General features: G+C 51.6%; 1 protein-coding gene across 7 annotated transcripts in view; it reads right to left on the reverse strand.

Moving 5' to 3' along the window:
- PAX6 (paired box 6) overlaps positions 1–5766 on the reverse strand; it is a 21624-nt gene extending 15858 nt beyond the window's left edge. For 5 of the 7 annotated variants that reach the window (XM_040066104.2, XM_040066110.2, XM_040066108.2 and 2 more), the window contains exons 1-2: positions 3362–3552; positions 3115–3257 (exon numbers count right to left, since the gene is read on the reverse strand). The gene's annotated coding sequence lies outside the window, so the exon portion shown is untranslated. Of the gene's footprint in view, positions 1–3114; positions 3258–3361; positions 3553–5661 lie in introns of those variants that run through there. The other 2 variants (XM_040066105.2, XM_058420840.1) reach the window with 2 other exon arrangements.
- Positions 5767–8823: the final 3057 nt, after the last annotated feature.

Genomic DNA, 8823 nt, shown 5'->3' on the forward strand with positions numbered 1-8823 from the left:
TACCTCGCCTCACTGCTTTAAAAAGTAAGAACAGGAGGGGGTGAGAACTGTTAAACAAAGCCTACAGAAAGCGAACAATGGCCTCCATTCTGCTCCTCTACCCAAACCCCGAGTGCAGAAACCCAGGCTCCTTAACCGGCCGCGCAGCTTCCCAACTCAACGGACCAACAACCCTCCAACTTACAAAGAGCAGAGAAACAAGCCCCTTCTCCCTTCATTAGTGCCTGCCTTGACCCAGCGCCTGGACAGTCCCCAGCGCCTTCCCCCCCACACCCCCCCCCTCACGCTCGCTCTCTCCCTCCCTCCTTCCTTCCACTACTCCCTCTCTCCTCCTCTCGCCACCTTCCTTCCCTCCCTCCTTCCTTCCCTCTCCCCCCCCCGCCACCCCCCGGCCCACTTATTTATTTATTTATGCGCCCCCATGTATTTATTTGAAATCGTCGCGGGTGAAAATGGAAAAGTAATTTCTCGTTATAAATATCTGGCGGTAATTGTGTTACTGGTGCGAGTTGTTAGGGGTTGTAAAAAGATACAACAGCTCAGTGGGGTGCTCAATTGGGGAGGGACAATTACAATAAAGAGCCCATTCAAGGGGGTTGCTAAAAAAAAAAAAAAAAAAAAAAGGAGGTAAAATAATGAAATAGTCTCAGCCTTCATTTTCTCGTCTTTTTTTTTTTTTTTTCGCCTAAAATACTCATTCTCTTTCTTTTGCGCCTATAATGAATATTAATTTTACTCTTCCTGCATATGATGGAGAAATCAAAGAGGCACGTTTCCCCATTTAGGACTAGCCACGGTATAATTTATTAAGTAGCTTTTAGTAATCTTAAATCCATAAAAATAAACATCAAACAAGTACTTTCTCGCAGCGTGAAGACTTTAACTGGTAAATATTTACTGCTCTTTGGAGAGCTACCTGATTAGCAGCAGAGCAAGCTACACTGTACTTCAATGGAGACGTAGTGATATCTCCTTCAGCTGAACCGAACGTGAAATCATCCCTTTAATACACCGAACACGTCTGCATAGACACACACCGAACGGGAAACCCACCGCTTCGGACACAATTTCCTCCCATATTTCATGCACAAATCATAAACGCGGGGCCTATGGGGTGGAAGAGGCCACCCGAAAAGGCACCGCAAACTTCCAGCTCTCGGCTCTGCCCGCACGGACCTCAGAAATGACACTGAGTGGGTTTAAAAGAAAAGAAAAGGGGGGGAAAAAAATAAAAAGCCGCGCAACAAAACAAACCCAAACACGGCCGAAAGCGGTTTACAATAGAGGGCGAGGGTAAGCAAGGTCTTCAGCAAGGTAAGAGGAGGCGTGGGGCAAGGAACTGCGTGTCTGCTCAGCAGCTCGCCACCGCCTCCAGCCAGCGGCCCGGCAGCCCCGGCCAGGCCCGCCGGCCCCGCAGCCCCAGCGCGAAATCGCCTTCTCCTGCCCTGCCCCGCACTCGCAGCTGCCCCGCAGGACACCCCGACAGCCCCGGGCCCGCGGCCGGCTCCCTCCGAGAACTGGGATGCGATTTGCCGTGTCCTAATAGGCCAGGCCTAATCTGCAACTCGGTTTTTAATCTCGAAATCTTCATATAATCTCATGGCAGAGAGCATTTTTTTTTTTTTTCTCCCCTCTCCCCGTGAAACCGTAATTAGACCTTAAGGACAAAGTTTCTCGTTCCTGGGGCAAACATGAAAAAATGAAACCGAATCGGTTTGCGATGAGTTGTTGGTGAAGGTCAGCAGCTATAAACATTTATTGTCAAGGGCCACTTTTATTATTTTATGCCCCTAAAATGGAGAAGATGCGGTTACTTTTCTTCTCTAGTATGTTGTTGCCGTTTTCCAAAACTGCCTCTGCCAGGTGCATTGAATAATTCGAGAAAGTTTGTTTTTAAACTTTCCAGAAATTATTCCTGCTCTGAGTGCCCATGGAACCCCTCCATGCAAAGCCTTACAAGGTTAAATTCAAACCGGATTTTTTTTTTTTTTTTTTTTTTTTTTCCCTGCAATTGCACTTGCGAGGGAAAAGGGAATCAAGTTTATTTTTTGGCTTCGCTGGAGCAACTTTTTTTTCTTTTTCTTTATTTTTCTTTTCTTGCATGACAAAGAGTTTTAAAGAACTTTTTAAATATAACAATAATATTTTAAAAAGCTTTGCTGTAGTGAGGGATTGCAGAGGTGTATCAAAGTGGCTCTTGTAGAGATAAGAGATGCTAAGGGTTTTTTAGTTAAAAAATAAATAAATAAAAATAAAGCATATCCATTTAAAAAGGGAGTAAAAAAAAAATCATCAAAGCGGGAGCACGGCGAGCCCCGGTGCCGAGCAGGGACGGGCCGGTGCGGGGCGGCCGGCGGGGCCCGCCGTGCTCGGTGCGGGCTGCTCCGCGCCCCCGGCGCCTCTCCCGCGCCGGAGCTGGGAAAGTTGCCGGCACTAGGGACAAGTTGGGAAGATCCCCGGGTGGCTGATTAAAGCTGACAGCCCTTCAGCTCCGCTCAGCTCCCCGCCTGTACCGCGCCTGGGAGCTGACTTGGCCTAGGATATGGGTTATTTTTATTTATTTTTTTTCCCCCACGCCACTCTCCCGGCCCCTCGCCCTCTGTTTTTCTCTACCATCAGGAGTGAGCCTTCCTTAACCCGGACAAAGCAGAAGTCGGGGACGGGGCCGCCCCGGGGGCAGCGAGGCGCCGTTTACCTCCCTGTCTCCCTCCCACGCTGCGTGGCGTGGGGCCGGAGCCCAGCTCGGGTCCCGCCGCCCCTACGAGCCGGGTACCGGCAGCATCGGCACTGCAGACACCGGCACTCGTGGTTTCCCAACCAGCAAACGCTGCGTGGGAATTACTGCTGCTGGTGTTGGCATTGCTTTCCGAGTCAGATGCTTTAGCTTTTCCAGAGGACACGGGCTTATGTGAAAGGCAGAAAGTTTGTGAGCTCCTGGGCTGGAAAGTTCCCTGGGAAGCTCTCCGGAATGCAAATGGGAATATGAGAGAGAGAGAGAGAGAGAGAGAGAGAGAGGGAGGGAGGGAGGGAGAGAGGAGCGGTGAGAGAGAGAGCCCTGCCTAAATATTAAAATGCGAGGAGCGAGAAGTTGGGAGAATAAACGAACAGACTCACCTTTATGAGGCATCCTGTCTTGTTGTCAAAGCTCCTGTCAATAGTTTAAGAGCGCACTGATTTGAAATGATGGTGCTTTAAAAAGAGTTGCCAGCAAAATAGTTTTTCTCCACTGAAGCTGCTGGTTGTGTGATCTTGAATTCCTGGGAAGGAGACAGAGATTGACAATAAAATGGGCTGTCAGTGACTGGAGAGCGAGAGATAAAAGACTGTGTGAGTGAAGTGGGGAGAGAGAGGCAGAGCACACCTATGCTGATTGGTGATGGTTCAAGTGTATTAATGTGCGTGTGCCTTGGTCTCTGCCTCGCCTCCACTGCTCTTCACTGGCCCATTAGTGAAGCCTGACCTCTGTCATCATCTTCCAGCAAAACACTTCCTCCCTGCGCCCGGACCCGAGCGGGAAATGCGGCGGAGCCGGGGCCGGCGGTTCAAACCCACTAATCACTCCGCACCGTGCAAACGCCGCCCGCTCCCACCCGAATATCGCCGTATGCAAAGCGCCGCCAGCGCCTCCCCGCCGCCCATTGGCCGCCGCCGCCCGCCCCGGCCCAATTGGCCCAGGCGTTTGAATATGAATGCGCAGGGCCCGGCGCCGCCGCCGCCGCCCGGAGCCCGCGCCGGCCCCGCTCCGCTCCGCTCCGCCGGCCCCGCTGCACCCGGCCCTGCTCCGCTCCGCTCCGCCGGCCCCGGGGACAGCCGCGTCCTCAGGTCGGGCGGGCTGGGGGAGGGGGCCGATGGTGATGGCGGAGGAGGAGGAGGAGGAAAGGGGGGGGGGGGGGGGGGGTGGTTTGAGATCAATTTGCATTTAAACAGTTCGCTCCAGTCCGACAATGGAGATAAGGGGAAAATAACATTCAAATGGTAAAGACATAAATATTTGGGAGACAGGCGCTTTGTCAGCGGTGAATCGCCCGGAGCTCCCCGAGGCCGCAGCCCCCCTTCCCTGCTCCCGGCTCTGGGAGCGGGAGGCTCTGCCCGGGCCGGGAAAGAGCAGAGCAAATACACCATTTACTTTGTGTATTGAGGGCTCTTGTGAAAGGCCCTGAAGAGTCCTTTACCAAACACTCACCAACTTCTCCCACGTGCCATTTGTTGACTAAGGGCTGCCGGGCTGATTTTTTTTTTTTTTTTTTTTTTAAAGATCCCACGGTGGAGTTGGAGAAGGGCAGAGCCGGGCGCTGGGCAGTGCTGCCGCTTTGTGCCCGTCCGAGGCTCCCCCCTCCTTCCCTCTCCTTTTGCAAGGGACCCCCTTCACTGTCTGCCAGAAACTCGCGGGGGAAAGTAAGTAAATGACTTTGCTGCTCTGACCACACACCACAAGTACATTTGTTGAATGCCGGACTATTAAGACACACCTCAGTAAACCCTAAAGCAACCCCTCAGCGCATGCATTTAAGGTTACACTGGGAGCACCAGTCCGAGCTCAGGGTGTCCCAATCGGTTATGGCGAGTGGTCCGGGGGGAGGGGGAAGGGGGGTCTGCATCGGGAAAAACAATTAAAAAAAAAAGAAAAGAAAAAAAAGCTTGGGGAAAAGAAAGGGTAGAAGGAGAAGAGACAGGAAAAAGAAATTCCAAGAGCCACCGCGGAAAGTGGAGAGTATGAACGCGCAAAGCATAAAATGAAGTCGTAGCCGCATACACTTGACTTCTCTTGACATGTGAAAAGTGCTAAAAGTCAAAGCTCATCAATAAAGTATCTTGAAATTGAATAAGAGCCCTGACAACCATTGCATTCTTAAATAAAGTACAATGAGGAGACAAACGACTCTGCCAAGGAGTTTGCATGTGAGTGAAAGGGCGCCTCAATGGGAGCGGGATAATGGGCTGCTCGGCCGTCATGCACTGTCATCCCCTGTCCCGCCGAGAAGCTGCCACCGCTCCCTAATAGCACAAAATGGGCTCTTAAGAGACTGCCGCCCGTCCCTCCGCAGGTCCCTTCCCCACCCTTCCCTCGAGGCCGGGGTGCCGCGGTGACCACCCCGCTCCTCGCCGGCTGGGGAGGCCCGGGAGGCAGGGACTGAGGTGGGCACCCTCCCCCGACCCCTTCTCCAACCCGGGAAGGGCCCAAGCAAAGCCTTTCCTCGGAGGATGCGGGGAAGGGAGAGCGGCCGCTCTCCGGCCCCGGGATCCAGTCGACGCCACCTGCAGCAGCGAGGGGCTCCGCCGCCTCCGGTGGGGCCTAGGTCAGCCTGAGGGTCTTGTTTTGTTTCGAGTTTTGTCCCGAGTCAGGCGTTTTTATAGGAACGGAGCCGAATATCGCGATGGACGCACACAGGGAGCGTTTGGGTGTGATGGGATCCCCCCCTGAAGGTAAGGGCAGCCCGGCCGTGGGGCACCCCAAGGGGGCTCTGCCAGCACCAGGGGCTCGGGTAAGGACACCTCCCTCACCCGGCAGCCCCGCGCTCAGCTCCTCTCCTCTCCCCTCCCCGAAAACTTTCCAAAGTAACATCCGCCGCTAAATTAACCAGACATCATTCCGGGGGAGCCGAGGAAAAATTTCAGAGCGTCAAAAGAGAAGAGAAGCGAAGTCCGAAATGAAGCACGAACCTGTGCGGCGTGTGCCTGCCCTCCGGGGCGGGTGTGTCCCGCCGAGCAGCCGCTCCCCTCCTAGCTGCGGCTGGCCGAGGCCGAACGTCCCGCCGCACGCATCCTGAGGGCGAGAGAAAGAGGCTGCGATTTGTAAGCTCGCACCGATCTCGGAGGATCCAAAGGGATGTTAGAAGCTGGGATCTAGTCCTTTTTTTCTGGAGTGAAGTCAGTCGAGTCCGTGGCTTTTGATTTTTTTTTTCATCCTGCTCTTTTTGTTGTTGTCGTAGGGGTTTTTCCCCCTGTTGCACTCACTCACTAGCAAATGAGCGATTTTTTTTTTTTTTTTTTTAAATTCTAGTCCACAGGGCGTTAAAGGGGGAAAAGAGAAAAACCACTTTGTCCGAAATTGCAGGCGAATATCATTTTTACAAGCTCTCAATTAGCCATCCCTTGGATTAGCACCTTCTTACGCCTCCTCGCCAGAATAAAGCAGCCGTAATCTTGTTGCTATTTTCCCCTCGGGCGCCGAGGGCTTTGTGTTCCCTCCCCCCCAAAAAACTTTTAACGCCCCCACCCAGTCCAAAAAAAAAAAAAAAAAAAAAAAAAAAAAGTCGTCCCTGTGCGGGGAGGGGAGGGCAGGGGTGACGTCACGGCGGGGTGCGTGGGGGCGCCGCCGGAGCGGGAGCCCCGAGCGAAAGTTGGGAGGAAGAAAGAGCAGCGGGGCGGGCCGGGCGTGCAGCGGGGCCGGGGCCTCCCGCCCCGTCGCGTCCCGCCGGGCCGGGGCTGTCCCGGCACGGAGCCCCACGGGCCCGGCGCGGCTCCGCGCCGCCATTTTACCTCCGCCCGCAGCGCCGGGGACGCGCGGGACCGGCCCCGCTCCGGCCCCGCTCCCCGCGGAGCGCCCGGCCCCAGCGCTCCGGGCAGCCGTGCCCCGCCGAGACTGCCGTGTCTGGATACCTCCCGAGGAAACGCTGTGCTTTTTCTTTTTCCTTGTAGCAGATTGCCACTCGCCGCTCTCCCTCCCTTGCCCGGCCTGGTTTTCCTTTACCTTTTTTTTTTTTTTTTTTTTTTTTTTTTTTTTTTTTTTTTTTAGTGAATTTTCCATTTTTAAAATGACTCCGCTCGCCTTTGTATTTGGGGGAGAGGAGCAGCAGTACTGTGAGGTGCTCGGCGCTCCCCTCGCCCCAAAGCCCTGCCCTCCTGCAGGCGCAGACCGCCCCCCCCCCCCTTTTCCCCTTTCCCGGGGCGAGGGCTGCGCTGTGGGACCCCGCGGCCCCGGCTCTGGCTCTCGGCATGGACTTAGGCACTCTTTGAAGATTTCTACTTTAAAATCCGCACAGGATTAATGTAACTAGCGTTTTTCTGCATATGGTTTAATTTTTCTTTAATCTCTCCACTTTTTTTTTCCCCCTAACTATTCCAAACAAAAAGAAAAAAAAATGGGCGTAATATAAAAACTATTTAAAAACCAAAGGTAAGTAACTATTATACGTGGCAAGACGCGCCTTTTTGTTCGTTTCTCCTAATTAAAATGATGTTTACTTTTTAAATATGATCTCGTGCCTGGGTATTGATTTGCATTAGACAGGAGCGTTCGCTTCCCTTTCGTATTTTGTTAGGTGTTGAAGGCAGAAAGTGCTGAGATAGGAACTCCAGTATCGTCTCGTTGTATAAATATCTGGGCTGCAAACTACCTTTTTTAATACCCAGAAAAGTGCTTAAAATCCTCTTGTCCAGTTCGGTCTAAAACCGAAGAGATACACAAATCCTGACGTCTTAGACTACAATGCGTTTGCCTTCAGGACACTTAATGCCTATTTGTATATGTAGAGACAGTGTTTGAAACCTATAATGCGCAGGACACTGAGTTAAGTGGAGCTTTTCTAGTTTATAAACAATCTGCAAAAAGTTTGGAATCGATTTAACCTCTTTTATGGCGGCCTTTTGCACGAGGCACAGCTTCGCATGGCAGGCTAAAAAAAGGCTTTCTGGACCTTGCCGAAGTCGCTCTGAAACTGCATGACGAACATACATCATACCGTACGGGAAAGCCTTTGATTATAAATATGGGAAAAGTGTCATGCAACCAGACCCCCACAAAAAGCCTTCAGAAAAGAACGGGGGGGGTGAAAGCTTAGCGCATCCTGACGGGCTTTTTAAATGCTATTGATTGGGACAAGCTGTTCAAAACCCCAGTAACAGTTAATCTGCCTGTTAATCAAGCCACTAAGGAGCTCAATGCGAGTTTTATTAGCAACTGGAGAACACAGGCGACAGAAAGGATCAAAAGCCTACACCCTTGATATTTGTAAAACCAGCCTTTCCCCCCCCCCAAAAAAAAAAAAAAAAAAAAAAATTCAATTACACAGTAATTCGGAGCTTATCAGGGCTCGCTCGCAGCCCCACGCAGATGGTTCCGCAGGCGCTGCCAAAGCCACGAAAGCAAAGGAAGCAGCATCGCCCTGGCCCCGCCGAGGTGCGGGGGTTAAAAATAACGCGCTAAAGGAGGTGTCCCGCTCTTGCCTCTCCCCCATCTCGGACCCTCCTGGCCTCCCGAATTAGCAGCAAAACCTCCACTTGGCAAACCACGGGGAACCGATAGAGAAACTCCTCGTATTCACGTCAATTGTGTTATTAGGCTGAGGGGTCGAGGGCTCTTTTTCTTTTAGCTGGCGTGCTTGATTTATCGCGGCAAGTTTGCAGGGCATATTTCCCTCTGCCCATCCTCTTGGTAGAACCTCTCACTTGATTGCTAAAAATTAAGAAGTTTAAATAGCAAGATTCGTAATTTGGAGAGCCTAAAAGTTGAATTTCAATTAATTTAATGACCAGAGATATTATTCTATGGACTAAAATCTACATTTGATCGTGCCTTTTTTTTTTTTTTTTTTTTTTTTAATGCAATCCGATTCCTTTATATGTCAGCGAGATATGCATATAAAAGACTATCTGGTCAGAGGTAATTATGTCACAGCTTTTTCTCGGCATGACAGCTGGATAAACACCATCTCCAATAAACATCTCTAATTAGGGAGGAGGATCTGAGATAGATGGTGTTTGATTTATTACTGAAGGAGAATGTCCATTTACCGGTATATTATAGTGAAGCATCACCGGGAGCGTTCCCGCTAACGCACCGTAAGGAGTATTTGGAGATGCTCGAAGACAGGTAAGCGGTGT

Source organism: Hirundo rustica, chromosome 6, assembly GCF_015227805.2.
Source record: "Hirundo rustica isolate bHirRus1 chromosome 6, bHirRus1.pri.v3, whole genome shotgun sequence".
NCBI classification, from domain to species: Eukaryota; Metazoa; Chordata; class Aves; order Passeriformes; family Hirundinidae; genus Hirundo; species Hirundo rustica.